Source organism: Cryptomeria japonica, chromosome 11, assembly GCF_030272615.1.
Source record: "Cryptomeria japonica chromosome 11, Sugi_1.0, whole genome shotgun sequence".
In the NCBI taxonomy this organism is placed as follows: domain Eukaryota; kingdom Viridiplantae; phylum Streptophyta; class Pinopsida; order Cupressales; family Cupressaceae; genus Cryptomeria; species Cryptomeria japonica.
In genome coordinates this window covers 402,714,451-402,727,865 of record NC_081415.1, presented here as the reverse complement: position 1 = coordinate 402,727,865, position 13,415 = coordinate 402,714,451, and positions in this window count along the sequence as shown.

Sequence of the window (13,415 nt, the reverse complement as noted above, 5' to 3'; positions counted from 1 at the left end):
TCGCGTAATTTCTGAAGCTCAAAGTATATGGAATGGGGAAGTTAACATTGATTTTAATATTAAAGAACTCATTAGAAAGGACAAATTTATGGGGAAAGATGGATCACACGTTAATCATGGAAGTATTAATGATTAATCTTCAAATTTTTAGAAAGGTGATGATGGCACATCAGAAGGGAAGAGTCCTAAACAAGAATATTAATTTTCTGCATGCTTTGTGGGTGTGCATTTTCAAGAAGCCAAGTGTCATTTGGAAGAAATCTTCGAAGTTGCAGAAGCAGAGAAATTGTAAAACGAACTCTAAAATGGGGGGGGTCTAAGAAGAGAGGAACCTGATAATATTTCTAGATGGAAGGAGATGCCTAAGGTTTGGACAAATCTGGAGAAAGGATTCATGATGCATTTCATGGAAAAATTGGTCGACTATGATAAAGGCAGAGTAAACCTAGCAGTCACCAAAGTTACTAAAAACTGGATAAATGGCTCCTTCAAAATTCATGGTGTTAGGTTTAAGCTGGATGAGAACCTCATTTCGACAGTGACAGGTATACCCCATTCTAGTTTTAACTTCTTTAGAGACCTGAAAGTGTCTAATAATGTAGTTAAGCTTTTTCCACATAAAGAGAAGGAGAGAGTGAAATTAGGAAAAGCTGCAGGGGGGTATTATGATGCTTCTAATATCAAGAAAATATGGGGTTGTGTGCTTAATGTAATTATGAAATATATTACTATGGAGGCTCATTTCACCAGGGTCCACACATACCATTTTGTGCTTTTAAATCACTTTAGACATGAGAAGAGGATTTCTCTACCCTATTACCTTTTCAGGTCTCTATCACGGTCTCTGAATAAGCATAACATGAACCCTTCTTCGCCTGTGGTTCATTACGGCCTTATTTTGCTCATTTATGAGCATTGCAAGATTCTAGCTATCCAGGAAAACAAGAGGTTGTTGGTGTCACTAGGGAAAGGAAAGAGGAAGATTGAGGAAGGTGGGCCTAGCAAGGATAAGTTGACACAGAGCAAAAAGGGTAAAAAAGCCACTGTGGAAAAACTTCAAGACATGGGTAAACAAAAGGATACGAAGGTTGATTCTGAGGACATGGGAAAAGATGGTAGTGAGATGGAGACCGATGAGTCTGATGCAGAGGAGAGCTAGAAAGAAGAGGAAGTGGGGGAAGAGGAAGGAGGAGCTAAGGATGTTTCTGATCAGAATAGCCCTACCCACAGTGTGAGTATTGGTAATGTTAACAGCTAGCCAATAGAGGAGCAGGACAATCAGATTAATAAGGAGGAAAGAGAAATCAAAATTGAGTAGGAGAAGGAGAAGGAGGAAATGAGTAGGGATTAGGATAAAGCTACAGATGGGATTATTTTGGATAAACTCAAAAACCAGTCTGAGGCTCAAATGGGTTTTGATAGGTGGGTATATGAAAGAATCAAGAATCTGGTAAAAATTGATAAGCAGTAGGAAGAGAAAGGAAAGAAAGTTGAGAGTAACCAGGAGCAGCAGAAAAAGGGTATGGAGGAAAAAGTGGAGAAATTAGAAGCCCAGATTAGTAAACTAGAGGAAGGAAAAACAACCATGAAAAACATTTTGGTTATGATTCCGAATATCCTTACCTCTGTGACTAAGAATATAGAGGAAATTGCCAAGTTCCTTGATGGCTCCAGTACTTCCAAACCTGTTGTGGACCTAGATATTGATGAGGATGCTATTTAGGCAGGGACAGTGGAAAGTGCTCCTGGTGGTGCAGCAAAAAGGACTAGGGCGAGTATGAAAAAAGTTGCTTTGGCCTCTTCCAAGGAAATCCCTATGCTCAGGGATAATATTAAAGATTTGCAAGGGATTAGTGGAAATTTGGCTAATTCCCTTAAAAACATTAAGTAATTTGTCTTTTGTCTTTTTTCTGTTATGGCTTGATGTTGCTCATTTTGTTGGTCTTTTATGTTGGTTTTTGCCCAGAACTATGCTGGCTTTTTTGCAAAATGTCTTTTCTTGTTTCTTAATGCTATTATCTTTTAAGGATCTTTTGTAAAGGGTTTCGGGATCCCTTCAAACCCTATTTTTCCTGTAATCAAAAACATGGATTTCTAATATTGTGCCTGTATGAAAGAAAAATGGTGAGATTCGCATATGTGTGGATTTTTGTAATCTGAACCAGTCATATTTATAAGATGACTACTCTTTACCAATTGTTAGCACATATTTTTGAAAAATATTATGTGTTATTTGTTTGATGTTTTGTATGTACATTTTCATCATAAGAGATTTATTGCTGGATTGCATGTGCAGGAGGTATGTTGCAGTATCAGAAAAATCCTACTGTGACCTATTTTCAAAATTGGACAAGTACCGCTAGGGCATGCTAAGGATTGGAACTGAATAAGAACTGCATGAGGAAATTTCATCATGATAGTATTGGGATCCTTATAAGGACATTCTTTGGGCCTATGTGATAGACTCTGTCACTTATTAGCACATATGAAGTTTCCATGGAAGGTTGGAAGTGTAAACAATATATGAAGAGGAGCTTAATTAGCATAATTATCAAATTTGAGCTATCGGCGTAAGTTAACCTGACAAGACCGACTAGCCGAAATAATGAAAAAACCTATCAGCATGACTCAGACCAACCACTCCGAAGGAGAACCAAAAGGAAGTTCAAAAGGAGGGTTTCATCATCATAACATTCACTACTAGGGTCATGAAAAAAGTGGTGTGTTGATAGCCGATGAGGCTATTGGTATAACCTACACCGATGAAGGAGAATGCAAAGTAGACGGCCGCAATGTCATCGGGTCATCAGAAAGTATCATCGTACGCTACCCCGATACCCGATGGGCTAGGTGGAAAAGGTGGTGTTATTGACATGTCTTACTCTGATAAAGTGATTATAAAAGGAGGAAAATACTAAGTCATCAGGGTAACTTAAACCATCGGTGAGAGGTGTTTTAGGTTATGTCGATACCCGATGAGGAAGACAAGCCAGGCACGAAGAAGGAGACTTGATCGGGATGAGTTACACTAATCAAAGATGAAGTCATCAGGATATCATCACCTCATTGGGAGGAGACATCTTTTGTAAGGCTGATACCCAATGAGAAAGCAGAGATAGGTGTGAACAAGGAGATCTCATCGAGGAAACGTATGTCGATAGACCGGAGGAGTAAAAAGATACACAAGTCTGAAGGTAATGACATCGGGTCATCGAAGAAACATAAAATGGGTTGTTCCAATACCCATAAAAATGACCCAATGTAACAAACACGATGTGGATTATGAGGGAGCATTCATCAGGATAACTTAAACCATCGGAGGAGCATATTTGGAGTTATGTTGATACCCGATGGGCAGAATGTCATAAAGGAATAGAAGGAGGGTATATCGGAGTGACCTACACTGATGAGATATAAAGGTAAAGGTAAAAGCTCGGCTAGAAGACGGAGCCATCACGGAAGTTATAACCATCAGAATGAGAGAAAATGAGCTACGTCGATGCCCAATGGAGTGATCATTGAGATCTATGCCGACCAAAAGGATGAGTGGCGCCAAATGATTGAATTATCGGGAGGAGTTATGATGACTAGTCATTTCAAAATCTGATCTCAATGAATCCACCCACCATTATTAAATACAGGCAAAGGACATGTCTATGCTTACACAAGGCAAATCACAACACCATTTCAATTGAGTAAGTGCTCCTGGTGTATTAAATCTATATATAGAAGTTGGTACAAGGAATTTGCATAGCAGACTTAAGCAAACGAAGAGATTGAAGCGAAATTAAACTGCAAAGAAATATGAATTTCAAAAGGCTTGAAGGACTCAAATATGGAGGGTTCTAGTTCTAAGGGCAAAAGGAAGATCACTGAGGTCTCTAAGAGCACTTTGAAGAAGTCTAAAAGTGGAGAAGGTGCACAGAAATGAAACTTAAATCAAGATATGATTGACCAAATGAGCTCACTAGGAGCCAAATCCTGGAGATCTAAGACTAATTTGTCTATCCATGACTAGCTAGAAGATGATTTTAAGGAGATTGGTGATGTCTAGACCACGTTTAGAGGTCACAAATTTTTCTTGTATCATTATTCGTGAAGGAGAAAGACGACCCCAATCTCAAACCCATGGACAACTGGATTGGGTAAACTTGTGGTCCCAAATGTCTTTGTAAACATTCATTGATGAAAATATTGGCTAGAGCTTATAATGCCATGAAAAGATGAATCCAATTACCAAATGGTGAGGCATTCATCTGTCTATTACTAGCTACCATTCAAGAGGTTTTTGATCTTGGTTTTGAATCTGATGTTCCTCTATCTTGTAAGAAACTGGAAGAAGAGTATACAAAGATGGACACTATATACAATGAGTAGAATTTGGCCATACATAAGGCTGAGAAAGGAAATTTGACAGATGAAGATAGGCCCCCATTTGACATCAACATTTTTAGGCAATATCTATAGTATACGTATATGGCATGCGGTCAAGTGGGAGGAGTTGAGGTCCCAGATGTGGTGCGAATAGGACCTTTAGTACTTGTTGTAGATACACAAATGCATGAGCCAAGACGGTTTCATTATCCTCAGTGTACTTCTTAGATGTCAGGAAAATAGAGCCAGTTACTTATGAGCCTATAGTTGGAGATGCAGGCAGGTCTCATCGTGTTTTGGTGGTGGTTGATAATAGTTAGGTTGAGCATCAGGCCACCATTGTAGAGAGATCAGGTGTGATAGGTGGTATCTCTTGTTCAGTGTTATTTGATTCTGGATCGTCAAACTCTTTTATTTCTCCTTTTCTAGTAGAGTGATGCAGGCTTGCTACGACAAAGCAAGATGATAGGTGGCAAGTAGAGTTAGCTACAGGGTCCAAAGTGGTAGTGGATTGCCTTGTGCTCAATTGTCCTTTAGTTTTAGGACATTGTCATACCTCTGTGCATCTTCATGTTATGTCTTTGGGATCTTATGATGTGGTTCTTGGTATGGATTGGCTTGAATCTCACCAAGCACAGATAGATTGTAGAGGTAAGAGAGTGTAGTAGATGGATGATAGTGGAAAGAGTGTGGAGATTGTAGGTATTCAGAGACCTATCTCTCTTAGCATGATTTATACTATGCAGATGAAGAGGTGTGCGTGTAAGGGTTGCCAGTTGTTTGCAGTTAGAGTGAATGATGTGGATGAGGGAGTTAGCTCAGAGCATTTATTACAGTAGCATCCCATTCTTCAAGAGTTTGTAGATGTTTTTCCTAGTGAGATTCTAGGTATGCTCCCTTGGCGAGATATAGATTTCAGAATTGATTTGGTGCCAAGAGCTGAGCCTATTTCTAGGGCTCCCTATCAGATGACCATGCAGGAGTTGAATGAGTTGAGGGTTCAGTCGGAGGATTTGTTGGTGAAGGGATTTATTCATCCTATTGTGTCCCCTTGGGGTGCACCTGTGTTATTTGTGAAGAAGAAGGATGGATCTCTTTGATTATGCATTGATTACAGATAGCTTAATAAGGTGACGGTGAAGTACTGACATCCCTTAAAATGGATAGATGATTTATTTGACCAGATTAAAGATGCCAAGGTCTTCTCTAAGATTGACCTTAAGTCTGGGTATCACCAGTTGAGGATTCAAGAGGTGGACATTCAACGGATAGCTTTTTGCACTACATATGGTCATTATGAGTTCACACTGGTACGTTTTGGTCTCATGAATGCACCCTTGATTTTCATGAGCTTGATGAATGGTGTATTCAAGTTGTATTTGGACAGATTTTTATTAGTATTTTTGGATGATATTTTGATTTATTCAAGGTTAGAGTAGGAGCATGAGGATCATGTGAGGTAGGTTTTGCAGTGTCTTAGGGAGAATCATCTATACGCCAATTTGGCAAAGTGTGAGTTCTTCTAGATATAGGTGAGGTATCTTGGCCATTTGATTTCTGGAGAGGGTACCACAGTTGATCCCTCGAAGTTGTAGGTGATTGTCGATTGGCCAACGCCCACTAATGTGGGAGAGGTGCATAGTTTCATGGGTTTAGCAAGATATTATCATAGATATGTTCAAGATTTCTCCATGATAGCTCATCCTATCACTTCTCTTCAGAGAAAAGGAAAGAAGTTTGTTTGGACAGAGCAGTGTGAGATAGCATTTCAAATCCTTAAGGAGCATTTGACCAGTGCACCTATTTTAGCAGTGCCAGATCCTTTGGTATTTTGTAGTGTACACAGATGCTTCTTTGGAGGGTCTAGGAGTAGTGTTGATGCAAGATGGTTGTGTGATTGCATATGAGTCACGTGAACTTAAGAATCATGAGCAGAATTATCCCACCCATGATCTTGAGTTAGCGGCAGTGATTCATGCTTTGGTTAGATGGAGGCACTTCCTTCTTGGACATAGATTCGAGTTGCACATTGATCATCGTAGTTTGCAGTATATCTTCATGCAACCGAATTTGAATTCTAGGAAGACGCATTGGATGGAGTTCTTATGTGAGTATGACTTTGAGGTGAGACATATTTAGGGTAAGGAGAATGTGGTAGCAGATGCATTGATTCACAGGAGGCATGAGATTTCAGCAATGTCTCTTAATGTGGATTTGAGGAGCCATATTCTTAGTGCCCTTCCTTCAGATGTATGGTATTATGAGATTATTGCAGAGGTTGCCATAGGTAGATCTCTTGAGGGTAGATATGTAGGTTACTCAGTGGAATTAGATGGACTTCTTAGGAATTTGGGATGTATTTATGTTCCACCATCAGACGGTCTTCAAGATTTGATTGTGTCGAAGGCACATCATGCACCTTACTCGGCACATCCAGGTGTCAAGAAGATGCATGTAGATTTGAGACAGATATATCATTGGTTTGGTATGAGGAGAGATATTGAAAATTTTGTTGCATGTTTCCTAGAGTGTCAGTGAGTGAAGGCAGAGCATCAGCATCCCGCAGGATTATTACAGTCACATTTGGTTCCAGGATGGAAATTGGATATTATATTTATGGATTTTATAGTTGGATTGCCCATATCTTCATGCCGTCATGATGCTATTATGGTCACTATAGATAGATAGACCAAAGTAGCGCACTTTTCTCCAATCAGGTCTTCGTATACAGTAGCGACAATAGCTCAGGTTTTCTTGGAAGGAGTTGTGAGGTTGCATGGTATTCCTCGGTGGATCATATCAGATTGTGATCTAGTGTTCACATTAGCATTTTGGACAACTCTTCAGTATTATTTGGGTATGTAGTTGAACTTTGGTTTAGCTTATCACCCCGAGACAAATGGACAAACAAAGAGGGTGAATCACATTTTGGAGGATATGTTGAGAATGTACGTAATGGATCAGCAGTCTCATTGGGAGGATTATCTCTGTTTGGTTGAGTTTGCATACAATAATGGTTATCATACCTCTACTGGTATGTCTCCTTATCAGGCGTTATATGGTAGACCATGTCACACGCCCTTGAGTTGGGACTGTTTAGAGGATAGAGTGCGTATTGGATCAGAGATGTTGTAGGATATGGAGGAGCAGGTGGCTTGCATTAGAGAGCATTTATTGACCGCTCAGGATAGATAGAAGAAATATGCGGATACTCATCGAGTGGACAGGCAATTTTTTGTTGGTGACAGGGTATTTCTCAGAGTTCACCCATGAAAGAGTCAGGTCTGTTATGGAAAAGGCTCTAAGTTGGCACCTTGATTTGTTGGACCTTTCAAGATTTTGGAGCAGATTGGTCCTATGGATTATCGCCTTGCCTTTCTGCCTAGCTTGTCCTGCATCCATGATGTGTTTCATGTTTTAGTTTTGAGGTTATACCATCCTAATATTTTTCATGTGCTGGATTGGAATGCTTTGCAGGTCATGCATGAGCAGCTTTCTATGGAGCCCGTGTGCATTCTTCAGCAAAGAGATATGTCCCTTAGAGGTCAGAATGTAGAGCAAGTAAGGGTCCAATGGGATCCAATTGATGATTCTTCAGCCACATGGGAGGATGCAGTGCGGATGAGAGAGCTATATCCCTATTTGTTCTTAGGCTTCCAGGAGTAAGCATAGGCAAAGGGGGGGAGGATGTAGTGTCCACCCTTGATTTGACTTATTTTGGCTAGAGTTGACTTTTATAATATTCTTGATAGACTTATCTAGAGTATATTTTGATGATTTGGATGATAATTAGTCATGTGCGTTAGTGACTTATGATTGATGTTAGACACTATTGGACATATGTTATTTTGATTATCTATATGGATGTTGGTACTATCATGATTGATCATGTGATTTGATGATATATGTACTAGATGGACTTTATATGCTCACTATGTGATGGATTATTGATAGATTAGATTTATCATGGTTTTGATGATGATTATGATTACGCTAACCCTACTTCATGATCACATATGATGAGATGTTTATGAGATGTGTTTGACTATTGTTTTACTGTCTTCATGATAGAGACGATTCCACATCACTCATTGCGAGCGGGATGTGTCGTCGCAATTATCTATCACTTGCATGTTCTATATATGTATATGTATATGTGGTATTGTCGTTTTGTGGTTGCAGGATTTTTCAGGTACCGGACATCGACTCCACTTGGCTTCATAGGACTCAGTGTGTCTTTAGTTCCAATGGCTTATGTGGTTCAGAGATGGCATGAGTTCCCCTCACATAATCTAGGTCTAAGTTATTCACTGTCAGTAGTCAGCGTCTTGGCATAATTTGCCATGTCAGTTAGTAAGCTTGGTCTTTTGGTATTTTGAGTTCATTTTATGCTGGTTGATTTACTTGTTTATGTTAGAGTAATTATGTGGCTCTTGATGTGTAGTTTTATATTTGGTAATGTTTATTTTAATGTATTTAATTTATAAGTTTTGAATATTTAATTATTTGATATTTATATTTATTTGATAATTAACGTTTATTGATTTTATGATTATTTAATATTTGATAAGCCTTCTTCTTGTTTAATATTTATGATTTAATCTTTAATGGTATTTGATTATTTAATTATTTATCTGACCTTCTATGGTTTGATATTTATTTGATATCTTACATTTATTTGGTTCTTTAATTTATTTTATTATCTTTTTGTTTATTTGATTTTAATCTCTATTTGGCTTATTTATTTGCAGCTTATGTTTATTTAATAGTTTGACTTTTATTCCTAAGTCAGGTGAATGAACACATTAAATTAAATAAAAATAAAAAATTCCCACTTAGTTGGACAAGTATATTTTATATTTACTTTACCTAGCCTTTACTCTCATTGGTTAAATTCAAAATGGGTGAATAAGTTATATTATATGGTGGGTTGGTAAAATATACTCCAAAATGGAATATTTTGATTGTCCAAGATTGAGGCTAGGGTTTTGGATTATTGTTGCTTTTTATTTTCATTCCCGTGAGGTTTTTAGGGGTTGGTTGGCTATTCTCTAGAAATTTCTCTAGCAAGTTTTCTTCCTTGGTTTTGGATTTCTTCACTATTGGTTTTGGCTGGAGGTTGATTGGATTTTGGTTTGGCTTGTGGGAGCTCTTCTTCAGCTACAAACCATCACACAGGTTGCAAGTTGGAGGCCTCTCCATTGGTTCTTGTTTTGCTTTCAAAGTTTTGAAACTTGTTTTCTCTGTGTTTGATTTGTTTGAAAAAAAAATAAGGGATTTGGTTTATGCATTCTCTTTAGTCTTGTTAGATTTGGAATGGGTAGCCACGGGATTCTAGATTCTTTTGCTTGGTTTATAGTTCTAGAAATAATGCTTCCTATGCATTGTCATGAATGTTCGACATGAGGAATGTCTTGCAGATTTTGTACATGTCTTTGTATGAATTATATTAATAGATTTATATTGTTCATTAAGGATATTTTAACCTGGTAGATGAGTTCTTATGGATATTGTGAATCTAGGAAAGAGGAGAGTCTTTGTGAGCTCCCAATCTGGCTTTGTCATAGGGGAGACTCACATGACTTTTTCCCTTCTCATTTCACTCATTCTCTTGTGTATGGATGTTATTTCTTATGTGGAATGTATTTTAAAATATATTTGAGTCATATTTATGCTTGCTATGTTTTAGATTCAAGGTTGTTGAGTATTGCCTCAGTTTTGACAGTGTTGGAGATGTTCTTCCTCCAAAAGTTTGCATTATGTTTTCAATTGGAATTCCTTGGATGAATTTTATTACTTTATTTTGTTCACATATTCTTAAATTTCATTTTGTGCCAATTCTGACAAGTATAAATACGTCATATTTGGCTGATTATGTTTCAAGTAGTTTTGATCCCGCACTTAAGTAGTTTTCTGCCAAAATTTACACTTTTTTTCGTATGCGCTAAAAGAATGACTATATGTGCTAAAATAATCACCATATATGCTAAAATATCACCCATATGCACTAAATTATCAGTCATATGTGCCACTTTAGAGAACGTATGTGTCATTTTGTGTATTTTTAGGGTTTTGTCCAGTTTGAAGTCTGTTTGATGTCCGTTGGATTTTGGGTCGTACCAAAGGCTTTATGAGGGCATTTATGATGTTTTCTAATGTTGATTTATTATTGGTGATGTCTCATATGATTTATTTGTGAGTTCTGTATGCGTTTTACGCCATTTGAGTTGTTTGCACTTCCTCTCTTGTTGATGCGCTGAGAGAGAGATTGAGATTCTTGTGATTTTGCACCAGCGAGTGAATTGGCCTTGGTGAGACTATTTGATGACTCATTTCAGATTTTTTATGGTTTTCCTTATGGCCCTTATGATGTTTCTTTGACCAAGAGGCTCACTAGTTTTGGTTCTCATGTGTGACCTTTCACATGTTTAATGCTTATGAGATGAGATTGTTGGTTGCGTATGGATTACTTATGATTTCACATTCATGTATCTTCTCAGTTTTGATTATTATTGTTTGGATCCATGTTAGGGGGAGTGGGCTTCCTTGTGATGACCAAGGTCACGAGAGATAGGCTTGCATGAGGTTCCTTGTAAGGATGCATGAAGTCTAGACTACCAGGGCACATTGGAGTTTTCTATGAATTGTAAATAAGTGATAACCTAAAAATTGATGGGTTGGGTAGATACATTAATTAATAAGATGATAATTTAATTTGTGCCTCATGACATAGTTCTAGGGAGGATGTTTAAGGATAAGCATGAGAAGGTCATTAAGACGGTAAGCTAATCTCCCTTAGTCTCTCATAGATTGAGATGGCTCCGCATGTCCATCAGGCTAGTGCCTTGTGTTATTATGTAATTATGTTATGAGGATGGCATGTGATGACACTCCACTCCTACATGTTTTTTCTCCTTTATGATTTATGATTATGCTTATTGGGTGCATTTATGTCTTGATGATTTTTATGCCTCTCGGAGTTCATTCTTGTTGTATGTGTGAATTCTTGCTTGAAAGTCCTTGTGTGGTTAGTCTCCTTGGTTATAGGTGCCAGCTTAAGTTTAGAGTATGTGTTGGGACCCTGTGACATCTCCTAGCATGGGGGGTGGTTCCATTGGTTCAACATGGTTAGGAGGTTGGTGCTTTTTATCCATTGGGATGTTCTCTTGGATTCTTCTTGCATGGATGTGGATTCTTCTTCATGATGTACTATGGATGTACCTTGTAGCAGATTTATGTAATGAATAAGATAGAATGCATGTAATGTAACATTCTTGTATATAGTAGATGGATTCTTGTAGTAGAAAGAGCTATGCTCATGATGTATTTAATCTACTCATATTTGTAGCATGAATTGTAGCTGCAAATTAGAATTTAGGGATATTGTATTTGTACTATTGTAGAGATGTGACCTTATGAATCATGGAAATAAGTGGATCATAGTTGGAATAGAATGGAATTGCATTATGGATTAGCTGTATTATTTCATGGAATGTTTAGAGGCTAGTTAGAATGGTAAATAATCTTGAAGGAGGAATATTTGTAGATTACTAAGTAAATATGTTAGAGGGTGTTATTTGGATCTAGTAAATAGGAATGATTCACATAGATGCATTGGTAGAAAGGAAATTATGCATATCATGAGGAATAAGTAATGTGGTAGGTTGCATATCTCATGGTAAAAGAATTAGAATATGATGCATTAATGAAGGTGGAATATACCTATCGTATGTGTAGTATGTTATTGTGGAAATGAATTAAGTAATGATGTTAAAGTACCCTAGAGAAAGATTATTGATGTTGTGTTGTTTTTGCTTGCGTTATTTGATGAAATGAGCAATGATGTATGTTCATATTGGTTAATTGGTTAATGAATGTAAATAGATGGAGATGTTATATGTTGCCTTAGTTGTTATTAGATGTTAATTAAGAAAAAAATTATCTCCATTTGTATATTATTGTTTAGTTTCTTTAGAGAATTTTGGTGGGCATTACAGGGTGACTATTTTCATGAGCATGTTGAAGCCTTGGACATCTTCAAAAACAAGGAATCTGAAGAAGCTATGAAAATATTCCAGGATTTGAACCAGAAATTGGAAGAAAAGAGACAAAAACTACAAAAATGGAAGAAGAAGAAGTTGAAAGTGAATCAGGTGAGAATGAGGTTGTCTCGAGATTCAAAATGCCTAAAAAGGAGGAGGAACCTGAAGCACAAGACCAAATTGTTGTGAGGATTAATGTCAATGTGGACGTTAGGTTAGAAGAGCATACTTCCTTTGTGTCAGATGATGAATTCATCAAATTGAAGGAGTCTAAGTCCTTCTTGTATCATTTCAAAGGAAAGAGGCTAAGAGAAGCAATGCCTGATGTAACACCAGAAAATGAGGCAGAGATGCTTCAAAAACTGAAGGTTGAGATCAATTCAGAGTTAGAAGGCATGACCCCTCAAAGGGGAAGGCAACTTCTTATAGAGGTAGGAATAATTCTTTTTCCAGGCTGGGACCTTAGTGCATCCTTCATTTTTGATAGCCTATTACATTTAGATAAAAAGGATTTCAAGTTAGATATTCAAGGTGTAAATGACATTTTATTGGATCCATCTATGACCCAGATGATGAGGCCATGCTTTTATGGGCCCTTTATCCACCAAATAAGAGGTCAAAGATCATAGATGTGGACAAATCTTTTGGACACATGATAGTGTTAAATGTCAGTGAAGTGGATCCCATGGTCATAGCGGATATGGGAGTTGATATTTCAAAATTAAATAAAGCACAAATGAAGATGTTGGTAAGAGAAACAGGAAAATAAAAATCATTGTATGAGGAATTCTTCAGAAGCAAGGGCCAGCCTGTACCCCGGATAGTAGATGAGTCCAAACTGAAAAAGAAGTGCGAAGAATTGCACAAGGAAAACAAGAATTTGAAGGAGAGAATGTAGAACATATGGGTAGACACAGCATGTGTCTTGTTGTCTAAAAGATTTGAAAATATGTAGAAAATACTAGAGGAATTCTGGACTCTTTACTAGAGAAACATGGA